At 47.7% G+C, this 26,400-nt stretch overlaps 1 protein-coding gene across 11 annotated transcripts in view; it reads left to right on the top strand.

Moving 5' to 3' along the window:
• Positions 1-26,400, top strand: part of SYNRG (synergin gamma) — a 1,253,369-nt gene that overhangs the window by 1,089,514 nt on the left and 137,455 nt on the right. The gene's annotated exons all lie outside the window — the stretch shown is intronic.

Here is a 26,400-nt window from a genome sequence, read left to right as displayed (position 1 = left end):
CAGGTCCTGAATGAGCGGCTCCTCGTGTGGTCTGTACCAAAATGTTGGCCTGGAACAGGTTTCTTACAAAGGCCCAGAGTTGCAGGCTTAGTGTATGCCAACTGAGAGGTCCCACTGGCTTACTCCTTGACCTCTTGGAACCTCCTTTCTGCCTGGACCTGCTTCCTTCTCCAACCAACGCAATCTGTCTCCTGCTCAAAGTTCCACCACCTCCTCATACCCAAGGGGCCTGTCTCTATCCTCTTCCTCTCCTCTCTAGCATCTGGCTTAGTCTGTATCACTTCCATGCTGTGCCACGTGGTTGTTTCTCTTCCCACTTCAGGTGTAACCCTTTTATGGTTTAAGGGTCGCCTTTCAACCCTGCAGCCCATTGGCATCCTTGGGCCCCAACTTGTCCTTCTATTCAAATTCCTTCTGCTGTTAATCTCTTGTCCTCTCAGACACCTTCCTCCAATCTCCACCTGATGTTCTCCAGCTTCTCATTTTCCCGATACTGTGAGGGGTCAGAAATGTGAGGCGGACAACTTGGTAAATGTTTTTCATAAAATGCCATTTTATTAACTTAAAAGGATTTGACAAGCACCCCAAAGAGGAGTTCCCTGCCTATCTAAGTGAACTAAAGGAAAACACTCTAATAAAAATAAATCTGTCCCTCACACTTATACATATATCAAACTCATAAAGGTAATATATGGCAATTCAAATATAACCAAAATGACAGTTATGTTTAGCATAAACCTAATAACTGTATGTCCTTGGAACCTGAGTTGGATTCCCTTCTCCAGATTCAAAGCAGGATTTTCAATCAAAAGTTAAAATAGGAAAGTTCCAGTTGTAACCACGTTTTGATTATAAAGTTCTTCTTGCTCCAAAGGTCTTTCACTTGAACAGTTCAACTAGATGACAAGTCTTTATCTCTCCACGTATAGCAAAATAGTTCAACACAACTTCTTAAGAAACAACAAAGGAAACACTTTAGTTGTCTTGCCACTTCTTCACTACTTGTAACCACAACAGAGTACTACAATGATTTCTTCCTGGTCCACTAACCTGACAGTACTACTACTACAAACTCCCAATGCTGGTATACTCGCCTGTCGGGACAATACGTTCCTAAAACTATTAGAAGTACTTCTGTCATAAAGGTTACTTCAAACAGTTTGGTCTAGTCTTTTGACTTTCAACAACATCAGTATTTACTACTACTTCTGGGAAGACATGATGCACATTGGTGCTGTTTGTTCAAATCTTGTGATTTCTACATGCAATTCAGGCTATGGGCTTCTCCTCCTGAACGCTTTCTATCAGGAGGGCTTCCTTCCGGCCACTCTTGTTTTCCCACTTTTTCATCAAATGCTGACAATATCTCCCTGACACACTTGCTCTTCTTAGGCTTAGACAATGCTTGTTGAGGTTCTTTTCAACTATTGCCTCTTCCTCACTCTGGCAATAAGGGTTATAATTAGCTTGCTTCAGTATTGCCCTCTTTTGGCTTTGGCAATGACTATGACCTTTATAATTACAATTATAACCTTATTGTCTGTTCACAAGGTTCTTATTATGCCACTTTAACTTCTGTACATCGGTTTGGTATTCAAAATTAATATTAGTGGCCAGCGGGTGATTACGGAGCGTACCAGAGTTACCCAACAGTGGTGAGCTCGCCGTTTGCTGCATTACGCGTCTGCTTGCTCCGCAGCCACAGTGCCTTCTGCTTCCTCCTCCTCCTCCTCCTCCTCCTGCACGGCAAACTGCTTGGGTTCACTTCCCACAGCCTGCTCTGGTAGGGAAAGGAGTGTTCCTCGCTCCAGGAATACGCTGGTGCTCGCCTGCCACTGGATCACAATTTACAGTAAGGAGAAGGCCTCTCTCCTGGTGGAAAGCTTTTCACAATAACCCTTCCCACCGTTCAACCTCTGCATTCACGGCCATCAAAGTTGGAGACCCTCTTGGGACCGTCATCTGCCCTATAGATAGCGGCTGCTCAGTTTCCCTTCTTTTGCTGCCACTGCAAAGTGGAGTCTATGGAACTACTCCACCTCCTACTTCACATGGCCTGCACCTGAGGGGATCTTATATCTTCAAAGGTCCCGCTCAGGTGGGTCATTTTTTTCGTTTTTTTTTTTTATTTTTCTTTTACATTTTTAAAGCGTTCACACAGCCTGCAGGCATCAAGGCGCTGTTACAGGAATTGTTTGTTTTGTAGTTGCGTAATAGTTTTTCTCTTAGTTGCATATTTGTAATGCGCTTAAATACCCAGAGGTTTCTAAGCGCGGACCCAGGGATCAAACCTATGTTGCTTTGTGTCTGTTACGCTCACCTGGTATCCACGGGGACGCCACTCAGCCAGTTGGTCGTTGGTGTCCTTCCCAATGATTCCCTGGTGTGGTCTCGGTGTCGATGGGATTCTGCCTGTAAATGAAGACTATATTAGGACTGGGCGACCAAGGTAAGTTTTCCCCCACCTCCCTCGTGTTTCCAGCCCCTCCAGGTTCTCTTCTCACCTGGTTGTCGGAATCGGTGGGCTCTGTCCTGCTCTCTGGGCAGGGGCGCGTTGTCTTTTGTGGGCGCGGGCGGTCCAGTTACTTCACTGACTGCTGCCATTGTAGTGTCTTTCAGGTAGGTCTTATTGCGATTGATGGTGTCGTAATTCATGCATGCCTTTTCTCGTTTGTAAATGTCTTTTTTATCTCCCTAGGAGCGCGGAGTGTCCGCTTGGAGAACTGGATATGCTGGTTCTCACCGGGAGATGATGGCGTGCTATAGTACTATGATGCGGTAAGGAGGCGCTTTGCGTAGCGATGTCTTGCCTCACTGACCTGTGCTTTTCTCTTTTCGTAGGTCGCAGTGAGTTCCCAGCGCAGATGGAGTTCCGGAGCTATGCCGGCCGAAAAGCAACCAAACAGGTAAGTCTTTAAGCGCTTTGTGGTTGTAATGTCTCCACTATCTCCTTTAATGATGTCTTTCTCCTTTTCTCAGGTCCTTCGATCTGGGCGGTGAACTCCACCAACAGAGCTGCCCAGGAGCTGCGAGCAGTGAAGGATGATGAATGCAGGTGAGATTCTGCTGCTAATGATGTTCTTGGTTTTTCTGCAGGTCCGGAATTCACCATGCTCGTGAGAAAGCTGGACACGGTGAGTGTCACGTTGCTAGAAGCAAAGTAACGCGAAGCGTGTTATCTTTGTCGGGTGTGGTTTAAATAGCCACTGTAAAGTAGTCCAGGTAAAGTAGTCCCTAGGCCACCACACCCAAAACACTAGACCGCATAGCTTGGTTCTAGGAACCAAGCTATGTGGATGCCTCCATGCTGGCTGAAAGCCTAAATAAAGTAGTTCCTCAAGCAGATGTCTTTCCCTACTGATGGGCCTGGCCCCAAGAGGGCCTGAGAAGTGAATGCCAGGCCTTATTAGTGATCCGAGCACTGATTCCACCTGGCCAATGGGCTTGCCAGCGGGGATCAGGGCTGAGGGTTGTGACAGCACCCCCCCTCCCCCTTCACCCCCTCCAAGGTGTCTGTCTGGTCCAGGTTTAGTTGGGAAGTTCTGATGAAACTTCTTGATCAGACGTGGTGCATGGATGTTCTCACTGGGTTCCCAGGATCTATCTTGAGGCCCAAACCCCTTCCAGTCGACGAGATAGTACAATTTGGCTCTAGAATACTTAGAGTCCAGGATGCCCTTGACTTTGAATTCTGGTTCTCCATCTATTAGTATGGGTTGAGGTGGTTTTTTGATTTGTGTACTGGGTTGCGTTGGTTTTAAGAGGGACACATGGAATACCGCATGGATTTGTAGATTAGGTGGTAAGTCCAATCTGACGGCTGCTGGGTTGATAATTGCCTTGATTGTATAGGGTCCCAAATATCGAGGATGGAAGGTCCGGGTCCCTTTGATGGGTACGTATTTGGCGGCTAACCAAACCTTGTCTCCTACTTGATAGTCTGGGGCCTTTTTCCGATGCTGGTCGGCGAAGTGCTTTTGTTTTTCTTTAGCATGAATAAGATGTTCCTTCGCCTTTCTGAACGCCTGAGTGATGGTTGTATGAAGAGTCTTTACTGCAGGCATTTCCAAGCTGGCAGGAAGGTCAAGTTCTGATGTACATGGATGTCTGCCGTAAAAAGGTGTTTGGCCCGTGCTAGAATGTATGGAGTTGTTATATGTGTACTTGGCTATCCACAGTAAGGCCTTCCAATCTCTCAATTCATGGTGCAGCATGCACCGTAAATACTGCTTGACGGTCTGGTTGGTCCTCTCGGTTTGGCCGTCTGTCTGGGGGTGGTGACTGGTGGATAGCCGGACGTCAATCTGTGCCATTGCGCAACATTTTCTCCAAAAATTGGATACAAATCGGCTGTCTCGAACGGACACCAGAACTGATGGAAAGCCATGCAGCTTGACAATGTTTTCCAGAAATTCTTCTGCTAGGGTGGATGCGTCCGGGAGGCCCTTGAGAGGAATAAAATGTGCCATCTTTGAGAACAAATCCACGATTACAAGAATGGTGTTTAAAGCCTTGACTCGGTGGCAGATCAGTGATAAAGTCGAGGGAAAGAGCGTGCCATGGAGCGGGGAGGGATGTCCAGTGGCTGTAGGAGACCCGATGGTTTCTGTTTCTGTGATTTATTTTGTGCGCAGACGCTGCAGGACTGAACATACTGGACAATGTCCTTACGCCAGGTAGGCCACCAAAAGTTATTTTTACCTTGGCTAAAGTTTTAGCGATTCCAGGGTGTTCTTCGATCAGAGAGTCATGATAACCTGAAATGATATGCTGTTGTAACTCCTTCTCGGGTACATATAGCCGGTCCCTAAAATAAGGTAACTGATCCTTGATGCAATATTGTTCTCCTTGAGTTTGCCATGCAAGGAAAGCATCCGGGTTCATTGACTGTCAAATTTTGTTTCGTAATTCGGCTTGTGATAACACTGTTGTGATACCCAAGAGTTTGTCTTCAGGTATGATGGGTACTGGGTCTGGAGTTGTATACGCCGTTTCATCGATGCCCATTCGAGATAAGGCGTCAGCTTTCCCATTCTTGACCCCTGGTCAAAAGGTGATCACGTAGTCCTATTCGGCGAAGAAGAGGGCCCACCGTAACTGGCGTGAAGACTGGGTTTTGGCTGTTTTGAGATATTGCAGGTTCCGGTGGTCTGTGATCACTGTAATGGTGTGTCTAGCTCCCAGAAGATAGTGTCCCATGCCTTGAAAGCGGACTTGATGGCTAGGAGTTCTTTGTCCGTGAGAGCGTAATTAATTTCCGGGGGGTGAGAATTTTTTTGACCAGAAGGCCACAGGATGCAGCTGGCCAGTTTCTGGGTCCCTCTGTGAAAGGACCGCTCCTATTGCCATACTGGAAGCATTAGTTTCTATGACATAAGGGAGGTCTGGACGCGGGTGCCACAGGATTGGAGCGGAGGTGAACCTTAGTTTCAGTTTCTGAAAGGCTATTTCTGCTTCCTCAGTCCAAGCAAACTTTGTATTGCTTTTTCGTAGCAGTACTGTGAGCGGGTGCACCACCAGAGAAGTCTGGGATAAACCGGCGGTAAAAATTCACAAAGCCTAGCATGCTCTGTATCCTCTTCAAAGATGTTGGTGATGGCCATTTTAGAATAGCGTCAACTTTATGAACGTCCATTCTGATGCATGCCTTTCGGCGAAAGGATGAAACCAAGGAATTCTACTTCGGTGACGTGAAAAAAACATTTCTCGAGCTTTGCATACAAACGATGTTGGCGGACTGAACAAACATGCCGGATATGATCTTGTTTTGAGGCCGAGTAGACCAAGATATCATCGATGTACACTAAGGCGCAAACGTCAATCAGTTCTCTCAAGACATCATTCATGAAATATTGAAACGCTGCGGGAGCATTACATGAGCCAAAAGGCATGACTTGATATTCAAACAAGCCATATTTGGTACGGAAAGCGGGTTTCCACTCATCTCCGCTTCTGACCCGGACCAGGTGGTATGCTCCCCGAAAGGTCTAATTTGGTATAGATCTGGGCATCTTTGACTTGGTCTAGCATTTCCGGGATAACAGGCAAGGGGTAGCGGTTCTTCACGGTTATCTGGGTTATTGCGCGGTAATCAATACAGGTCCTCAAGTCCCCTTCCTTTTTCGGTACGAAGAACAAAGGACTGGCTGCTGGGGACTTAGGTGGGCGGATAAATCCGTTTGCGAGGTACTGGTCCAAATAGGATTTCAGGTGAAGGTTTTCTGGTTCGGTAAGAGCGTAGATCCTGCCGCAAGGGATCTGTGCCCCAGGAATGAAGTCAATTTGACAATCATAAGGCCTATGCGGCGGCAATGTGTAAGCCTGGTCTTTTTGGAATATGTCCTGAAAGTCACGATATTCATCTGGCAAGGTATTAGTTACTCCCAGAGTAGAGGTTCTAGTATTGGAAGTCTTGGAGACACAGGAGTCTTGTTCCGGGTCTGGAGAGTAGTAAGTCAGGGAGCAGTTGCTGGAGAAGGTTAATTTCTGTGCCTGCCAGCCTATCCAAGGGTTGTGAGCAACCAACCATGGCATCCCTAGTATCAACCGGAACTGAGGTGCCTTTATAAGATTGAACGAAATACACTCCCGATGTCCATCCTGGCACAGCAAGGTTACTACTGCTGTGCACTGGGTTACTGGTCCGGAGGTGATTTCTGTCCCATCCACGGTAGTCACCTTGTCCCTGGTAGACTTAGAACACAAAGGGAGCCCCATCTCTGCTGCCAACTCTTGATCTATATAGTTCCCAACTGCTCCGCTGTCGATGTATGCTTCTACAGAATGCATCTTTGACGATTGTTGGTGATTTATTAAGATCACTGGTATCGCAAAGTGTGAGGTCAGTGGCTCTTTCTAATCACTCGACAAACTGACCTCTGCGGTTGCCGAGCTTGGTAGTTTTCCAATTCCTTAACTTCATCCTTTTCTGTGGCCCCGGCTGTCCTCCTTGGGGTTTTTATTGGGCAGTCTTTCAGAAAATGTTCTGGTTTTCCACAATACAAACAAAGTTGCTGTTGTCTTCTTTTATTCCGCTCTTGTTTTGTTAATGGAGGTTGTATCTCTCCGATCTGCATGGGTTCTACAGCGTTGTCTGGCCCCCGTGCCACATTGTCTTTAGGCCGAACATAAACTACTCGAGAGTCTGCTTTGGACCAGTCTGCTTTTAAGTCCTGCAACCGATGATCGAGCTGCACGAATAGATTTATGAATTCGGTACAGTCTCTGGGGGGGATCAACTGTCTGGGCCAAGACATCCTTTAATCCGCCTCGTAAGCCTCGATGGAATAACGTGGTTCTTTTGTTTTCTGGCCACCTGGCTTCAGCAACCAGTCTATTGAAAGTCGCAATGTATGTTAACAAGTCTTGGTTCCCCTGCCGGAGGGATAAAAGTTTGTTATCCACTCCTTGTTCCTGGGTATGGCGAGCAAACAGTTTTCCCATTTCTCTCTGGAACCCCCCATAGTCCTGTAACAACGGATCATTATGGGTCACCAACGGCACCGACCAATCCGCTGCACTTCCACTCAAGTATGATGGGATGAAAGCTACCCAAGCTTGGTCATTTGGAAATGCCCCAGAGCGACAAAGGAAGTGAAGGCAACACTGATTTGAGTGCTGCATACTTCCGTGGGTCGCCTGAAAACCTTTCTGGTGGTGCCAGGGGAACTGTTCCAGGCAGCGTGATCGGTACTGGTGTGGGGGTATAAGATGGTGAGATAGGATTTTGCATCGGTGGATTTCCTCCAGGCAGAGGAGTCTGCCCTGCCTGCGATTGCAAGAATTGTCTGCTTATTTCGTGGGTGCGCTCCTTGGTCACTATTAGGTCTCTCCGGAGTGCATTAGTCTCTTGTTGGGCTGAATGAACCTCAGCACGAAGGTCCCCCAAAAATTGGGCCAATTGGTCGATTTCTGATGTTTCCATGGCACCCAGGTGGATTATTTATGTGAGGCTTCGCGTTCTGGTATGCTCACCTGGTATCCACGGGGACGCCACCCAGCCAGTTGGTCGTTAATGCCCTTCCCAGTGATTCCCTGGTGTGGTCTCGGTGTTGATGGGATTCTGCCTGGAAATGAAGACTATATTAGGACTGGGCGACCAAGATAAGTTTTCCCCCACCTCCTTTGTGTTTCAAGCCCCTCCAGGTTTTCATCTCACCTTGTTGTCGGAATTGGATGGCTCTCTGGGCAGGGGCGCGTTGTCTTTTGTGGGCGCGGGCGGTCCAGTTACTTCACCGACTGCTGCCCTTGTAGTGTCTTTCAGGTAGGTCTTATTGCGATTGATGGCGTCGTAATTCTTGCATGCCTTTTCTCTGTTCTAAATGTCTCTTTTTTTTATCTCCCTAGGAGCGCGCAGAGTGTCCACTTGGAGAACTGGATTTGCTGGTTCTCACCGGGAGATGATGGCGTGCTAGAGCGCTATGATGCGGTAAGGAGGCGCTTTGCGTAGCGCAGCGATGTCTTGTCCTCACTGACCTGTGCTTTTCTCTTTTCGTCGGTCGCGGTGAGTTCCCAGCGCAGATGGAGTTCCGGAGCTATGCCGGCTGAAAAGCAACCAACCAGGTAAGTCTTTAGGCGCTTTGTGGTTGTAATGTCTCCACTACCTCTTTTTAATGATGTCTTTTTCCTTTTCTCAGGTCCTTCGATCCGGGCAGTGAACTCCACCAACAGAGCTGCCCAGGAGCTGCGAGCAGTGAAGGATGATGAATGCAGGTAAGTTTCGGCTGCTAACGATGTTCTTGGTTTTTCCGAAGGTCCGGAATGCACCAGGCTCGTGAGAAAGCTGGACACGGTGAGTGTCACGTTGCTAGAAGCAAAGTAACGCAATGCGTGTTGTCTTGTTCGGGTGTGGTTTAAATAGCCACTGTAAAGTAGTCCAGGTAAAGTAGGCCCTAGGCCACCACACCCAAAACACTAGACCGCATAGCTTGGTTCTAGGAACCAAGCTATGTGGATGCCTCCATGTTGGCTGAAAGCCTAAATAAAGTAGTTCCTCAAGCAGATGTCTTTCCTTACTGATGAGCCTGGTGGCAAAGGCGCCAGGACTGGCCCCAAGAGGGCCTGAGAAGTGGATGCCAGGCCTTATTAGTGATCCGAGCCCTGATTCCGCCTGGCCAATGGGCTTGCCAGTGGGGATCAGGGCTGAGGGTCTTGACAGTCGTCTTGCTTCCAAAGCACGCACGTTGCCGCTGAGCTATCCTGGTTTCATTGGAAACACTAGACTGCACTTTGCAGTTTAGTGCCTCTGATTCCCTCTTCCTCGTCCCAGTACTTTGGGCATTGTGGGACATGAAGTCCCCAATGTTTAAATTACATTTACCTTTAAAAGTTTAAATTCCACAGTAGGCAATGAAGTTGGAAGGGTCTCTAGGTAAGGGTTTTTTCCAGTCCTCCTGACTCGATTCCCCCTGCTTGTGATCCTCCCGCAGAACACCACCCCGCAGGGTCAGGATCAGGTAGAGTCTGCCTTTCCCTGGCCACATGAGAAGGGTCCCAGGCCAGGTTTTTTGGGAGAATGATATCTGAGTCATCACAATACGTACCTCTCCCTCCACTTGCCCGATGATGATTTCCTCCCCATGAAACCCTCCTCCAACCTCTGACACCTTCCTCCATGCCCTGTGGTACCCATCTTCAACCGACTCTTGAGGTTTGCTGTTTCTTCTTCTTTCCACCTTTCTCTAACATCACCTGCCTCTCAGCTCCACTCTCCAACATGTCTGTTGCTCTACCGCCTTTCTCCTGTTTCCAATACTCAATCACCTCTAATTCCTTTTTCAAACGCCCACACTACTGGTCTAAATCACTTGATTTATATTGAGCCTTCTACCCCTCCTACCAAAAACCCTTCAAACAGAGCTTGCACTGACTGTATGCATCTTTCCTTGATAATTGTTCTGTATCCGAGATTGTCACACTTAGGGGAGTCGCGGTATTGGTTTTATGGCGGCATGATAACCTTCTTGCCAAATGATGGTATATCATGGTTATCGCGTTACAGCTGGTGGAGTTAACTAATCTTAACAAATATTTTCTTAAAGGTCGTAAATTGTCAACATTTTTAAACTTGTCGCTGCACATCTTTAGCTGATCCTCCAGGAATCTAAGGCAGCTGCAGATTTGGTATTTCATGGTGCTCACTCGTTGATCGCTTTGAATGAATGAGTGACTAGTGGAAGTTTTAAAATGCACATTTTGAGCAATGAGCTTGCTGATCAGTCACAGGTCCTTGCTTTGAAAAAATCGACCTTGACCTGCATTATTTTGGAACCACATGGCATGGGCATCATGACCACTCGCTGTAATCAGTCATAAAGGTTTGTTTTGAGAAAGCTTTATCCCATTAAAGGGAGAAAAGTCACTCGTGAGGTCTGAAAGCCCATGTCATTGTGTTTCTTCTGTCAACATGTCATAGCCAACACACACTCACCGAAAGGTTGCATATTGATCAAATCACTATAGCTTGTTTACCATCTCTCTGGTGTATTATAAAGGTCTGATGTTGGAGTCACCACTGACCATGTAAACCTAACAGGACAGCGTTCAGTGGGCGCTGTTGATTTCTTTCTTGATTCTTGCAATACATGTTCATTTACCTTCTTAAAGATAGTGGCACAAATACCTTTTGAAAATGACAGTTAAAATACATATCCGCACAAATATGGCCTAGACCACCACATCACCACAACCCCATCATTACCATTTTTACCAGGTCTGAGCGCATTAGGTCCCTTGTCATGTGAGTTGAGTTGGAGGAATGCTTTCATGGGTGGTGTCACAAATCGAGGTTAGACCTGAGAAATATCTCACCCCCATTGCTCTGGATACTTCAAATTGAATGTAGAATCTGTCCTGCCTGCTTGAGTCCAGTGCCATATGCAGAAGGCAGCTGAATGATCAAGCGAAGAAACCACTCTAGTGCCAATGTGTAAATCTACATGGAGGACTGTGGGATGGGAGAACAGTTTATATACTAGCACAAAGCACTGATAGCTCTGTACACTGTATGAACACTGGGCCTAACGCTTTTTGTGGCCATGCATCAGAAGGGCGTCCATTTCATTCCCCCTTTGAATTCTGGGATGCATACTTCCCCATCTTTCAAATTGGTGGGAAAACTACAAATTGGCTGATCTTTAACCAGACTCTACTGATCACAGAGAAAGAGCGGTCACAGCATCAAAGCTGCATTTACTAATGTGGCCTCACTTTCCCTATGCTCTTGTCTGCCAACCACCACATCCCACAGTGCAAGATCTTAAATGTGCAGCACTTGCTTACTGCAGCCTTTCCAAATCAGATTGAAAAGCTCACTTAATAGCTGCAGGCCCTAAAACGGTATAAACACGCGATGGTGAAATGTAGTTCAATTAAGCTGTTCACGGTATCTATAACGGTATACCGTTATACCGCTAGTCCCACTATGTGCCAATTAGGTGATCAGATGTTAAATATGCTGGCCTGTGACCTGCCTTACTATACGCGTAGAAGCCATAAAAGACGGATCTGCAATTGTTTTTTAAAAAAACTTGCAGACAGCCCAGCACCTCCATCCACTGATCCTGATACTCCTTGCTCCTCTCTCGCCCTCTGTTTATATTCCTGCCAGCTATGAATGCATAGTGGGAGAAGCAGAGCTTGCTCTAATTTGAGCTGAGGGTCACCACTAATCAAAAAGCTCTCTCTGTTGTAAGGAATCCCTCAAAGGGGCAAGAACATGTCACGTTCTTACCGGGTCTGATGGTCCCAGCTCTTCAAGGTACAGTGGTGAAAGTCAGTGCACTGTGACACAACCCTGACGACCTCATGGAGGATGGGGGCGGGTGGCGGCCCCAGGATCCACCCCCCGGCCCAGCGTTACACAGCTTGTGGCGACATCCATCCAGTCCCCTTGGCGACACCATCCACCTTTAAGTTTAAGCAGGGGACTTTGTTTTATATCTCCCACATTTCCTTCAAACTCTCCTTTGGTAAATCCAGAGGGAGCAGGTTAAAATAATTGTCATTAGTTTGTGAGCAAACCTCTGGGAACCAGTGAACTCACTGCGTGAATTCCACAATAAATTCTAGTATTTTGCCAGTGTTAATGCTGCTTACCGAACACGTTCTGTGTAAACTTGAGTGCCTCTGTGGTAAGCAGGCATTGGCTGAGCAAGTGCCCTATGGATTTGATGTATATCTTCACAGTCTAAACTGCTCATCAGCTAAGTACTTTTGGAATCTGTGCGGTGCCTCTGAAGTCTGCGCAAGTGTTGCATTACTTGCTCGGAAGGAATATAATTTCTCTGTTACAAAGTTTATTCTCCAGGCTCAGATCTCTCAAAGGGACAGTTGTTAGGCAGAAACCTGTGCAGTTCCCTCTGGGACCACTGCAAAAGGTTTAAGCCTACAAGTGTTTGGCAGTAAACCCACTTGGTAGCAGTCTGTACCACACAGATTCACTTGGTAGCTGTGGCTGAGCAGTCAGACTTCCCTCAAGAAGAGTTAGGCAGTATACAGAGTATTCGCAATAGGTCAAGAGAACACAATAGAACTAGTAAACACTGACCAGGGCTTGGTGTAAAAGAGATATAGTTATTTATTTAAAACCACATCTAGAAAAACACACAGGCACCAATAGTAAGCAATTCAAAAACACGGGCACTAAAAGATATACACTCCCTTAAAAGAATATTAGACAAGTCTTAAGTAAAGCCCCACTTATTTTCAGACAGCGGTGAGCGCTTAACGTAGAGGGCACTCTAATAGTTTGTTTTTAAAAGGGAGAGAAAAGCAGAGAACAAGTTGAAACAGATCCCAACACTTTTACAAGAACATAACAAGAGGGGAAGGCAAAGTAAAACCGTGAGGTTAGAGTTCAATAGGCTGGATCCACTTTCAGGGGATCAAACGAAATGTGTCCAAGGTCACACGGTTGCAGTGCACAGAAGTCTTGTAATGGTTCAAAAAGGAGTTGGACCAAAGAAAGGGACCAGTTAGTGTGTCAAGGCGGCCAGCCCAGTCCAGAAGGTTAAGGAGTTATTATTACCTTGTAGCAATCTTTAGAAAGGGAGGCCTGGCGGACACGGTACCTTAAAGTGGTGAGAACACTCCAGCGGGGGCAGTTGTTCCTGGCAGCAGATGCAAGTCGGTGCTTCGTCCGGGGGAAGAGAGGATTTCGTCAGGGAGGAAGACAGGAGTCCGTTGCACTGCCAGGGAAGAAACCAGCCGCGGAGTTTCTCAGGTACAAGGAGCAGTCCGTTGATTCGCGGTTCAGTGGTGAGTGGCTATCCGGCCGCCGGGGTGCTTGGCACGGGCAGTTCGACCACAAACCGGTCTGGGGTGCGAAGAAGGAAGGTAAAACTGGTTGTGCCCACCAGTCAGGGGAAGAAGCCTCTCCAGCCGGGAGATCTTCTCTGTCGTCGGGAAGTGGTGAGTCGGTTCCGAAGGGCTCCACCGGTGGTGTCGTCGTGGTAGGTCGGCTCAGCTTCTCCCTCGTCGGATTCTCAGGTCCTGTGGCGACTTCTGAAGTTCCAGTCCCCAAAGCCCTGCTTTTATGCAGCATACCCCCATTCACTCAGCCTAGCTGTCAATCAAACATGCTAAGTGGTGAGCCGGGCGGCTCACCACTTGGGCCAATCACATGAGTGCGACTTGAGTTACCCAGGTAACTCAGTCCAGCGTGCCTAAACCCCCTCCCCCACCCCATGTGGTACCCAGACAGAGTGGCACCACTTTTGGAGGCTTCTGTGGAGAAGCCCGCCAAAAAGTGGAACAAAGGGCTCGACTTGGGTTGGAGTCACAGAAGAGAACACAGACGCCATTTTAGAATCGAGTCCTGGCAAAAAATACCAACCGGTGAATTAATATTAAATAAATAAACCGGCGGTATGTTCGAGGCTATGAGAATTAAATAATTAAAGTTGGTAGCCTCGAACAATGGGAAAATCCCATAGGAAAATATTTGCGGTCGAATATAAAAAGTAGTTTCCACAGCCACCAGCCAAACCTAGATCAGGGGGGACGGAGACGTGCCCCCTCGACTAACAGATCCCGGGGCAATCGAATTGCCCCGACCAGTACGTCCACAATATGATGGTTTGTACTGGTTTCTGTTAATAATTTGGGACTAGTAGAGCCAATGGTGACTTTACATACCCTGGGAGATAGTAGTCAGTCCCAGGGTATGGAGTCTATGGTGGGGGGTCACTATGACACCCCTGTGTTACTGCACGGAGGGTGGTGTGTAACACACATAATAAAAACACATGAGACCCTATGGAGTAAAGGAACCCATAGCCCATAAAACACATTAACAGTCAAAGGAACGGATGTATACGAATTGTTTGAACTACAATTGTTCAAATCACAATTGACCTTTGCACAATTGACCGAATTGTGAAGGTCAATTGTTACATATCTGCGGGGGGGAAACCCCCCGCAACCCTCCATTATACTCTTGGCAGGAGGAAAAAAACAAACTCCAGAAATCCAGCAAAGCTGCTGGGGGACTCATTAGGTTAGGAAATTCAGCCTAAAGAGAGAATTCTCCCTAACAGTGTTGCTGTTTACAGGGGGTACTAGTCTTTGGGCAGGACGCAAGAGTGTGCTTTTTCCCAATTCATACCTGTGGCGGGTTCTGAGATGTCAGAGCTATGGCCCTTAAAGGGACAGTTTTTTAACAGCCCTCACGTGATTGAACCCTGCCTTAGGGTGAGGCCTAAGGGTGGATAATTAGGGGATCCTCTCCATACTGCCCCAGTCCTGTCATCCACTAGGTCAGGGAAACACCTGATCCCCTTGTATGTCTCCATTGTCCGTCTAGCAACTTTTTCACATTGGTAGATGCCTGGCCAGAAAAACCTTCTTAGGATGGGATCCTGCTGACAAGTGCAAAAGTGCAAAGTCTTGAACGGCTTTTTGGAAGTGGTAGGTACCATCAACTGATATCTGGTATGCCCTGTTCCCTTGATATTGCAAACCCTGCCTCTTTACAACTTTTGTACCTGTTTGATTGCCCTCTTCCAAAGAAATCGCTTGCTTAAATGTAGATCGAAGAGAGGGATCATTGCATTGGGTGATGGCAAATTCTGGGCAATAGGCATGGGAACCCAAGAGAGCAGCTCTTTCCAGTTCCCCCTCCCTGTTCCCTTTTTGGTAGATTCTGGCCAAGGCAAAAACTATTGGTTCTAATCTGTGGTGAATGGGAGGACCCAAAGCCTTTCTTACCCCTCTTATTGGCTGGCAGATCAGTATGCTCCTATGGTTTGGAACGTAATACATCTCCCAGATAATTTGGGCACTGGGATATCCTGCCTGATTAGCAAAGGTTGCAGCTCCATGGTTAAATAGTAAGACTTTAACTATGCCCTCTTAAACGTCCTGGCAATCACTCCCATAACAATGTCATACCTTACTGCCAGCCCTGACTTTGTTTCTACCATAAACATGCGTGGGAAGCTGTATTCTGAAGCCAGTTGAAACTACATTAATACCTGCTAAGGGAATGCCGATCCCCATTTCTATAGAGATTGTATACTGCAAACTCTGGAATGGCTTTAGAGTGAAGCCTGGCTGACTGTTGCCCTTGCTACCTTTTTAAGGGCACTGCTGGAGGTCACGAAGCAGAGGGGTTCTCACAGAAAGACAAAACACAAAGAGTATACTTCAGCAAGATTTATTTTGGGGAATCGTGTGTTTGTGGCTGAGGTGGGAACTCGAAAAGAAGCAGCAAGCTAAAATATGAAGGTATTGCCTAAACCTTCCACACCTCCCTCCAGTTCTCCTCTTGGGGTTTCTCAGGATCTTTCCCCATCACTCAGTTTTTGATTGTTGGGTACTTTCATTAATCTTCCTACTTTCTTGGGGTGGTTGCTAGGCGGCTCCTGTACCGTGGGGATTTCTCCTACCCGTACCAGAGGTCCATAATGGAGTGGGGGGGGGGACTCTTGCTCCAGACCAAACATCTACTTGACATTTTATCACCTGCTCCTAAATTAGGGCCCTGCTTCTTGACCCGTTGCCTCCTTCCAAGCAAATGGCTTTGCCTGCAGCTCTTTGATGCTCCACCACGTACATGTTCCTCCACCTACTTAAGTCATGCCCCTTTCCTTTACTTAGGGCTGTGACGAATCTGAGGATGTTGACCCTTTTCCCCTAGGGGAGACCTTTCCCATGGGCCCAGCGTGGTCTGTACACAGTACAATAGCCTATCTCGGGGTGGTGTAACGAGAGAGGATCACATGGGGGAGGAAACCCTTATGTGATTTCGAACTACATTCAGAGAATGTGGTATGCCCCCGCAGTAGTACCCCTAAACCCGTCTCCAATGTTCAATCCTCACACTGCCACCTTGATAAAGCCAATATCTGTTAGCCAGGTTAGTCAATCTAATATACTTGACAACGTTCAAACCCTAGAAAATGGAGTCCGACTCACTATGCAGAAACAGAAGGAGCCTTCTAGAGTCTCAAGGACTCTGATGAAGACGATCAGGAGACCAGGGATCATTATCGAAAAGCGAAATCTTAGTTTTAGGGACAGAGGCATTTTTCCAGCCCCTTTTCAAATAATAAAATTTTCTGATCACAAACAGGTCACCGTTGTGTTTGAGTCTTACTTTTGACCCCTCCCAGGGTTCATATCTAATTCTATTATCCCAGTCTTCCTAGGCCGAGCATGCTCTCTCCTCCAACATCATTCTGCTGTTTGTTCTCTCCCTCTCCTTGCCCTCCTAATTCCTTCTTTCAAACTTCACCTGATGTTATCCTGCTTCCTCTTCCTGAAACAGTCATCCGACACCCTCCTATAACCGCTACATGCATTCCTGCACATTTCTTCATCTATCTCTAGCCTTCCACTAACTCCTCTAAATTGCCTTAATAGCTGTTTAAATCATTCAGTTCATATATAGGTGCTTTCACTCCCATGGTGCTGTGTTCAACCAAACAGTATCTGGCTGTCCTTGAGCATTGTTCCCCATCTGCAATTGGCAAACTGCTTGTGAATTAATTTTACCAGACGTTTGAGGTGTGGGCTGGAAGAATTCAACTTCAATGGATAGCATCCTCCTGCAGATTCCTCACCTGGTAGATGGCACCTCCAGTATCAACTGCGCAAAAACATTTTGACAGGGGGCGTAGTGCGTCGACTCAATCATGACTTGTTGGTGCTACTCCATGACTCCAGTTGTGACGTCAGTAGTACATCTATCATGTCGGTAGACCCCATAGATTTTTTTTCCAATTGACGCAGATAGGTCAGACCCTAAAACCTTGTGTTTCAAGCATTGTAAGGATTGAGGCTCGAAGTTGTCCATCATGGACCTGCAAAGTATTTGCATGTGGTGCCCCTGGGTGGAACACGCGGTCGAACAGTGCAGTTTTTGTCAACATATGAACCCGAAGGCGAACAGGTAGTGATCGGCGAAACTAGCACTAAGGCATGATAGACTGTGAAGACATCAGACCTTGACACCGAAGGCCCTATGCCCGAGAAAGACGGGCACTGTTTGAAAACAACAAAGTGCTTGCACTCACGAAAAAAGTTGCACCATTCGTCGGCCTTGTTCTCCCTCAAGAAGAAGAAATTACTTGTGCCCCAAGAGAGGTGTGTGGGAGGCATTTAAAACACAGATGATCCAACTCTTCGAAAAAGCACTGTGGGTACAGTTCCTGCCTCAATGCCGCAGGCATTCCAGACACTAGTTGCGCCCAGAGGTTACAGCACCACAGTGACCTGACTTGCTCAATCTCCTCAACCTCAATGCTTACTAAGCTGACCGCAGAGGCGATGACCCTCTACTCATTGCCGAGAGGTCTCATCAGAGCGGTTCTGCTGGCAGTCACCCAGCCATTTGCCCCAGAGTTGAGATTTTGGGTTTTTCCACTCAATGAGGCCGATCTTCGACATTGAAAGGGATCTGGTCCCTTTTTTGTATCGAGCCGATGAGTGCAGCAGTTAAGGAAGCAGACTTCTTTATGGACTAGGCTGACTTACTGCCTGTGGCTAAAGGTTTGCATGAGGTTTATGGGCTTGACACTTCGACCTGCAGCAGGCCCCCTTATGGACACCCCAATGCCCAGTACAGAAAGAAGGTTCTGACTTTAGTGCTATGTACCCGACCCAAGCTCAGACATGAGCGCAGATATCCTGGACAAAGGCTCTCTGTCAGAAAGAGCATTGCCATTTAATGCGGCTATATCTAACCCTATTGGCACGTTGCGGCATGAACCATGTTCCACGCCAGTCATGGATGCTGTGGGAAACCTGAAGGTGTCTCCCTATCTAGTCCCTGGGGAGCTGTCATCCAGGTTGCCACGACACTCACATTGCTTTTGGATCCAGTTCCTGGGGGTGGACAAGTGAGGGAGGATCACCTGAATGGGGTCTCCTTTGGGAGTGGGACAATGACTGGTGATACGCGGTATCCCTCTTCTTTAAACGCCTATTTCCCAGCCTACTAGGTAGGATATTCCAAAACACTACCCCTCCTCCCCCCCCTTTTGGAACACAAACACTTTGGCACAACACGAAAGACCACGCACTCACACCAGAGCAGTTTACCTGACATGTCCCAATACAAGGGTCAGGCAATGGGCCAGAATGACCCACACCTGATGGCTCTGTTCCTTCCCACGGGATAAAAGGTGGAGCACGAAAGCAGAGGACGAGCAAGACTGACCGCACGTCGTGAAAGAAAACTCAGCACAGCAGTTCTAGAGGAGGAGACAGACGGTCCGAGTCAAGCGGATACCAAGGGGAGAAGTGACCTTGCCCTTATCGACAGACCCGTGAACCTTCAAGAGAAGGAATCGTAAGACCGCGAACAGTAGCAAGTGTGTTGCAGCAGATGTCAGCGGTACCCGGACGCCTCCTCTGCTGACAGCCAAGCCGGGGAGAGACGCATGGCCCAATGGTACCGGCCTTAACTCTACAAGACAAGAAAGAAAACAGTTCATCACAGCTGGTGAGTCGGAGGGAGAGCTGATAGAGAAACCAAACTGTGTTCAAAGAAATTAGCAAGCAGTTAATTTAACTTTGAGTAAACGAAGAACTGATTGCTTATTGAAAAGGGAAAAGCCAGCATAACAGAATCAAACACCATGTGGGTGTTCATTTGAGAAACGCTAGGCGATTACCCTGCTATTGAACTACAGTAACAAGAAGGCCTTGGGAGAAAGGCGAGAAGAGGGGTCAAGGTGGTTATACAGTGGTCGTGTCAAATCCTCCGTACAGTTGAAAGTCTTTGAACGACAGATGATTGGGAAACTAAGGGAAATGAATCTCGCATGGTAAAGGTAGTACACGAACAGTGCGTGGAAAAGGTTGGCAAGAGTGAACCCGGAGGAGAGATGCTAACAGGAGGAGACAAACTCTGAAGTTCCATGAACATGATGTGGACAACAGTGGACCCGGCGGAGGGAAGTCCATAGTGAATTGTTTGACAGACCTTAAAAGAATGGTTCGGTCAGAAAATATTATTGGCCAAAAAGATGGCCAATAATAAAACATTTATGTAAAATATATATATTTTTTAAGTGTCTATGTAACGTTTCGAGCAAATGAAGCTCAAACTTTAAAATTGCAATCACTAGGGGGCATCCATTTTGTGATTGCAGGCAGCCTCCTCGGCTCTGTATTTGCGGCACTAAACAAGCAGCAAAAGCCCCCTACTGGGAGCTTTTGCTTACTGCAGCTTGAGCAGACCTGAGGAGGCTGCCTTCACTTTCATTTTACGTTTTCTTTGCTCCCCAAGCCCAGGGAAGCACAGAAAACGTAAAATGAAGACAAAAAGCCGAGGCGCACCAATTAAAAATATAACGTTGTTGTATTTGTGATTGTCGTGGTTGGAAAACCACGGCAATCACAAATACAACAAAGTTGTTATTCTGACAGCGGCAGCTTTTGCATGGAGTCTTGTGGACTCCCCCAACCCTGAGGGAGTCCAGGAGACTCCCAGCGAAAGCTGCCGCATTCAGAATAACGTTTTTGGATTTGTAAATACTGCAGCATTTACAAATCCAAAAACGTTGTATTTCTCACTGCGGAAGCTTTCGCGTGGAGTCTCCTGCACTTCCTCAGGGTTGGGGGAGTCCAGGAGACTCCACGCGAAAGCTGTCGCAGTGAGAAGCACTGCGGCATTTCTAAATGCCCACGTTGTGTTTCTGCACACCCACGTTGTGTTTCTGCCTGCTGCGGCTTTCACTTTGGAGCTCTCGGGCTCCCCACGGGGAGCCCGAGAGCCCCAGAGTGAAAGCTGCTGTAAGCAGAAACACTGCAGCATTTCTAAACACCCGCGTTGTTTCTGCCTGCAGCGGCTTTCATTTTGGAGCTCTCTGGCTCCCCACGGGGAGCCCGAGAGCCCCAGAGTGAAAGCTGCTGTAAGCAGAAACACTGCGGCATGGAAACACAACCACGTTGTGTTTGTGCCTGCCTTGGCTTTCACTTTGGGTCTCCGGTGCTCCCCCAGGGGTGCACCGGAGACCCAAAGTGATAGCCACGGCAGGCACAAACACAACGTGGTTGTGTTTCAAAAAACGCTTCGGCTCTCGGAGGAGCCTGAGAAACTTGGAAAGAAAAACTGAAGTGTTTTGAAACACAACAACGTATTTATGTTTGCGGTACCTTAAGCGTGGAGCCCATCGGGCTCCAAGCTGAAGCTACCGCAAACATAAATACAACGTTTAAAAAGCTGCGGTTTCATTTCTAAGTTTTCCGGGCTCCTCCAGCCCAGAAAACGTAGGAAATAAAACGCAGCTAGTGCTTATTTTTTGTAAAAAAATAGCACTTACCGAGATGCAGCTGCAGCTTTCCTGCCTGTATTCTCTGGTCCCCGTCCTCCGCGTCCGGCACCAATGAAGCAAAAGCCACCCAGTGGCAGCTTTTGTTTACTACAGCTGGCTGGCTTTTGCTTCATTAGTGCCGCAAATGCAAACACAGGTGGCATCCATTTCACAAAATGGCTGCCCCCTAGTGCTTGCAATTTTAAAGTTTGAGCTTCATTTGCTCGAAACTTTACATAGACATTTAAAACAAATATATATTTTACATATTTGTTTTATTATAGGCCATCTTTTTGGCCAATAATATTTCTGAACTAACTATTCCTTTAAGACTTGTGAGTGTAAGAGTTTAAAGACATGAACATGGTGTTGACAGGAGTGAGCCCGGTGGAGGGATGTCCACAGTGAACCGTTTTGGAAAAGGGGCAAAACCTGAAAGAACTGTTTAAAGAGACATTTAGTTTATTTTAAATATGAAAGCATTGTAAGACCCAGAGAAGTGGAGTGTCCCCCTTGGAATTGGGATCCGAGCCCGGTAGAGGGAGAACCCAAAAGAAAAGCCATTGTGTACCCCAAGGAGGGAGGTGGGAAATTGAAAGGGGGTCTGAACCCGAAGGAGGGAAATCCAGAGGTGGAAAGTCACCACCCAAAGTTCGTAAAGAAAGGAACTGTTAATTGAATTGTCGAGTACGACTGTGAGAGCTCTGCGACCGGAAGAGGGGGAACCAGGGGTGCAACCGTCACCCAAAGCCATACGTGCAACAGAATATTTGTATTTGTTGAAAATATCAGGCCCTCTAAGGCAAGCGACTTTTTTTATTGGAAAAGAGACTTAACCTCCGTAGAACCTGATAAGCTGGAACGAAACTGCCTGCTCGTGCTGGGAAAGCTAGAGTGTGTGTTGTGCTCGGGAGACCCACCTTGTCCCGTGCTGAAAACGTGGCCAAGGGAGATCCCTGGCAATCACATCCTGACTTACTATTTGTGACCACTTCTTTCTTTATTGAAATCCCTATCCCACACTTTCTTTAATTAGTTATAAGGACTTGGCAACATTTTTTAATTTTTTTTAAGTATAGGCCTTTTTACTTTGACATGACTCCACAAGGACAGCCTTATTTTTCATTTGGTGGTCGACACTTGCTCCCATCTTGGATTTAGGTTGAGGTTGTTTTTTTTTCCACCCTGTATATACAGTTTAGTAAACACCCTTGATCTGTGATCACTTGTGCGTGTCTTTACTGTTGCCACCAGGAGTTCCTTAAAATGCCAAGCTGACCAAAAAGTACAAGCTCACCCTACATCAAAGGGTTGGTGGTCCAAGCCCCCATGTTAAACTCGCGGCCTGACTGAGGCGTTAGTGAAAAACATTTTTGCATCAGGGAGCATGGCTTTAAAAGCAATCGACGCCTTTGGCTCCTTTGCAAAATATTCTCATGTTCTATGAAGAACAATAGGTGAGGTGGCTGATGATGCCCCAGCAGGGGAGGTGAGAGATTGCTTTTTAGACATGATTAATAATGGGAAGGAGGTGACTTGCCAGGCCCTTCAGGTGGGTCTCGACACAGCTGATTGTGTTGGCCATGCCATTGGATCTTCCAGAGTGCTGAGAAGGGCGGCATACCTCCGCAGCTCAGGTTTATCTCCCAATATTCAGACCAAGTTATTAGATATGGCATTTGATGAGCACCTGGTGGGTCAGAAGCCGATGAACCCTTGGAGGAATGTAAAGATTCCACTTTGGCTGCTAAATCTTTAGGGCTTGCAGTACAACAGCCGGTTAAGCAGTCCTTTGGCTTCGCCTCTAGAGCCAGGGGCTACAGGTGGGATGATCTCTTTGGATGGAAAGCACAGCTGCTGCAGGGACAGAGACGTTTCTTGTGGAGGGCAGGGCAGAGGGGCCTGTTAGAGCCAACTTATGACAGCGTCTGGGGCAGCAGCGCCTGTTAAACCACTTTGTGTTATCGCCACATGTTTCACCGGTTGGATGGAGGTTCTCTGAGCACTGGGATAGGTGGAAGGAAATAACCACAGACTCCTGGGCCTAGCAGCTCGTTGGATGGGGGTATTGTCTGCCCTTCTTAAAGACCTCCAGACCAACCTCGCCTCTCCTCCATCCAATAACAGGAGCAGGAGACCCAGGAAGAACAGATAGCACTGCTTTTGAAGGGTGCAGTGGAAGAGGTAAACAGATTATCCAAGCCTTGCATTCCAGGACTGGTTGGTGTCGCTGGACCTTCAGGATGCTCATTTCCATGTGCCGATCCATCGAAAGCCTGCGTTTCCAGAGATTCATCATCGGAACATTAGCTGTGAATTTAAAGTGCTCCTTTTTGGCTTGACCTTTGCCCCCAGGGTTTTCACCAAACTGATAGCAATGGTGGCAGCTTACGTCAGGATAGCCGGAGTCCACATATTCCCTTACCTGGATGAATGATTGATCTGTGGAAGGTCTCCAGGACAGATATCGCCGCAGCTCGAGGAAACCTGTTCCCTGCTACAGTTTGGGCTTCTCCCTAAACTTCCAGAAGTCCCATGTCTCATTGGCACAGAAGATCCAGTTCCTAGGCCCAGTCCTGGACACCCGGATGGGGGAAGTGTGCCTGGAAGTCCTGGAAGATATCTTCGTCCTGTGGGCTACGTTGGCAATAGATTGGTTTGCCAACAGGGCCAACATGAAGTGCAAGCATTTCTGTTTGAGGGAATTCCTTCTGAGGGGTGCATCGAGGGACGCGTTCCTGGTGGAGTGGGTCTTTGACCTCTATTACGCTTTCCCTTTGATACTGGCTATCCAGTGGGTTCTCAGGAGATTCCAGGCCACCATGATCCTGGTAGTCCTGGACTGGGTGGGGAGAACATGGTACTCTGAGCTTCTGGAAATGGCCTTTGTTAGGGCATGATGAAGCAAGACACAGACAACAGATTCAAAGTTCAAAATAAAATTATGTATTAAACAAAATGTCAGGATGGTTGAAGGCCTAACTTGCCCTATGCGAAGGTGGGATTTCCCTACCTGAACAAAACTAAGGAAAGTCTGAGTCAGAAAGTTCAACTTAAGTCTTTGTGTCCAAAACCTATCCTTGCCCTCACAAGTAATCACTGTGAAGAAATGTCAATAATAAACGAAACAGCGATCAAACAAAGTTCTGAGCTGCTTCCAGCTCCTAGCTTCCTTTCAGCTCCCCTTCCCCAAGTTCAAGGAAGTTCCACAAATCCTTGGGGTTCCCTTTCCCAAGTAAAGGCAACTCGGTTCCACACAAAGGGTTCTTGAGGGCTCCCTCCTAAAGACAGCATTACAGTTCATCAAGCCTTAGGGTTCCCTTCCCCAAGACTACCAACGTATCACCTTATACTTGGTTTCAGTCTTCCAGTGATATGATGTATTTTATTTATTTCGCGCCCGTACACAAGTGTTTCAGGGCGCGACGAGGCAATGGAGGGGGTACAAGAGGACAAAAAAAACGATCTTACTGGGCCCAGTGACATTGAGAACGGGCAAGTGCAGCTGAAAGGGAATGGGAAAGTGCGAGGGACAAGGGAGGAGTGGAAAGTGTAAAACACAGGATCAAAACAACAAAAGGTAGTGCAGCCATCAGGTGGCAAGTGCATGACTTAGGCGCAGACAAGAGGTGTCAAATAAGTGCAGCTGAGGGGACTGTAGGGTTGCAGATGCATACCCAAGTGCAAGGATTACCAGAGACAGTGGGGGTAAGTCGCCCAGTGGGCAAGGGATATGGGCCTGAAATCAGAGGGGAGCCAGAAGCCCAATGCAGGAACAGATGGAGATCAGCAGGGTAGAGGAGGAGAGAAGGCAGAAGCCAAGAGGAACGTCTTGAGGTGCTTCTGGAACCGGAGATGGTTATCTTCAAGTTTCGGAGAGGGATGGAGGCTGTTCCAGAGGGAGGCCCCAGACGAAGAAAGAGATTTACTTCCAACTTGTTGCTTGGAGAAGTGACTGACTCTGAGGGAGTTTGAGGTGATGGAGCGAAGAGCTTGAGTAGGAAGGTATTTACGAAGAGAGAGTTGGAGGTTTTGAGGACCCAGACCCCAGAAGGCCTTGTGGACAATGCAGAGGGTCTTGAACTTAATCCTCACAGCCACTGGAAGCCAATGCAGAGATGTCAGTGCTGGAGAGATACGATCCCTGGGCATCAGGCCAAGGACAAGTCTTAGTCCTGTTCTGGATGAGTTGCAGAGGGCAGAGAGTAGAAGCAGGCAGATTTAGAAAGAGACTTTTGCAGTAGTCCAGCCTAGAGAGAACCAGAGCTCTGGAGACCTTGAGCTTCTGGGGGAAGGAGAGGAAAGGAAGAATACCTCTGAGGAGGTGCAGTTGGCAGTTTGCCTTCTTAGAGACTTCAGATGTGGGAGGAAAGGGAGTGTGTGGAATCGAAGATGACCCCGAGGTTCTTAGCCTCACAGAAGGAAGAGGGCCAAGTGAGGCAGGAGAGGTGGAAGAAGGAAGAGGTTAAGGGAGGCTGGCCAGAGAGTGACAGGAAAGGAGGTTGCAGGTGTGCCGATGAGAAGAATCCGTCTTACTGGCATTAAGGCAGAGATCGTTGGCGGCATACCACTCATGGATAGTAGAAAGACAATCGGAGATGAGAGAAGAAGAGGTGGCAGAGGGGAGCCTGAAAACTAGTTGTCATCTGCATTGCACTGAAAGTTGGAGCAGAAAGCGACGATGTGGTGGGCAAGAGGTGCCAGGTATTGGTTGAAAAGCCAGGGAGAGAGGCTAGACCCCTGAGGAACACCACAGGTAGAGAGTGAGATAGAGGAAAGGAAGGACCCATGTTGGACCTGGGAGGGTTGGTCCGAGTGGAAAGAGGTTAGCCAGGCCAGAGCCTGATTGGTGCTACCCAGGTTATCACAGAGACGATTGAGCAGGATGGCATGGTTGACTGTGTCAAAGGCAGAAGAGAGATCGAGTAAGATGAGGACAGAGGGGAGATTAGAATCGAGGTTAGAGAGCAGGTCTTCACAGATGTTCAGGAGAGCAGTTTCTGTGCTTCTGGCTGCTCTGAAGCCATACTGATGGTCATGGAGACGACCAACAGCTTCAGTGTGAAGATTAAGCTGTGAGATGGCCAGCTTTTACAGGAGTTTGCCCAGGAAAGGAGTGATGGAGATCGGGCGATAGTTTGCTGGGCAGGAGGGGTCGGCAGAGGGTTTCTTGAGAAGAGGGCGCACAAGAGTGCTTCAGGGGACAAAGGCTCCAGTGGCGAAGGAGTGGTTGCAGAAGTCAGCCAGGACACGAGCAAGGGAGTTGATTTGGTCTTTGATGGTTTTGGAAGAACAGGGAAGGACCTGTTTTGACAAGCATTTCATAGATCGGACTGGTCTAGAAAGCTCCTCAGGGGAGAACAGCAAGGAAGCGAAAGAGGGAGAAGATGTGGCAGCAGTGGGGCCGGATGTAAAGGAGAGAGGAGAGGGAGGAGGAGAGAACGAGAGGGTGACCGGATGTCCTGAGTTTTATAAATGAAATGGAGAGAGAAAAAAAAAAAAAATCAAGGTGGATGTTGAGGTTACAGGAGGCAGCAGATGTCTGAGGAGTGTTTGACAGCCGAGCAGAGCAGGAGTTTAGAGTGGCAATATGGAAAAGATTGACACCCTTGAAAGACTTCCTGGGAGGGATACAAAT

This window comes from Ambystoma mexicanum, chromosome 9, assembly GCF_040938575.1.
Source record: "Ambystoma mexicanum isolate Mex_15411 chromosome 9, UKY_AmexF1_1, whole genome shotgun sequence".
Lineage (NCBI taxonomy): Eukaryota > Metazoa > Chordata > Amphibia > Caudata > Ambystomatidae > Ambystoma > Ambystoma mexicanum.
The sequence above is the reverse complement of the archived record's forward strand: the minus strand, read 5'-3'. Positions and strand labels throughout refer to the sequence as shown.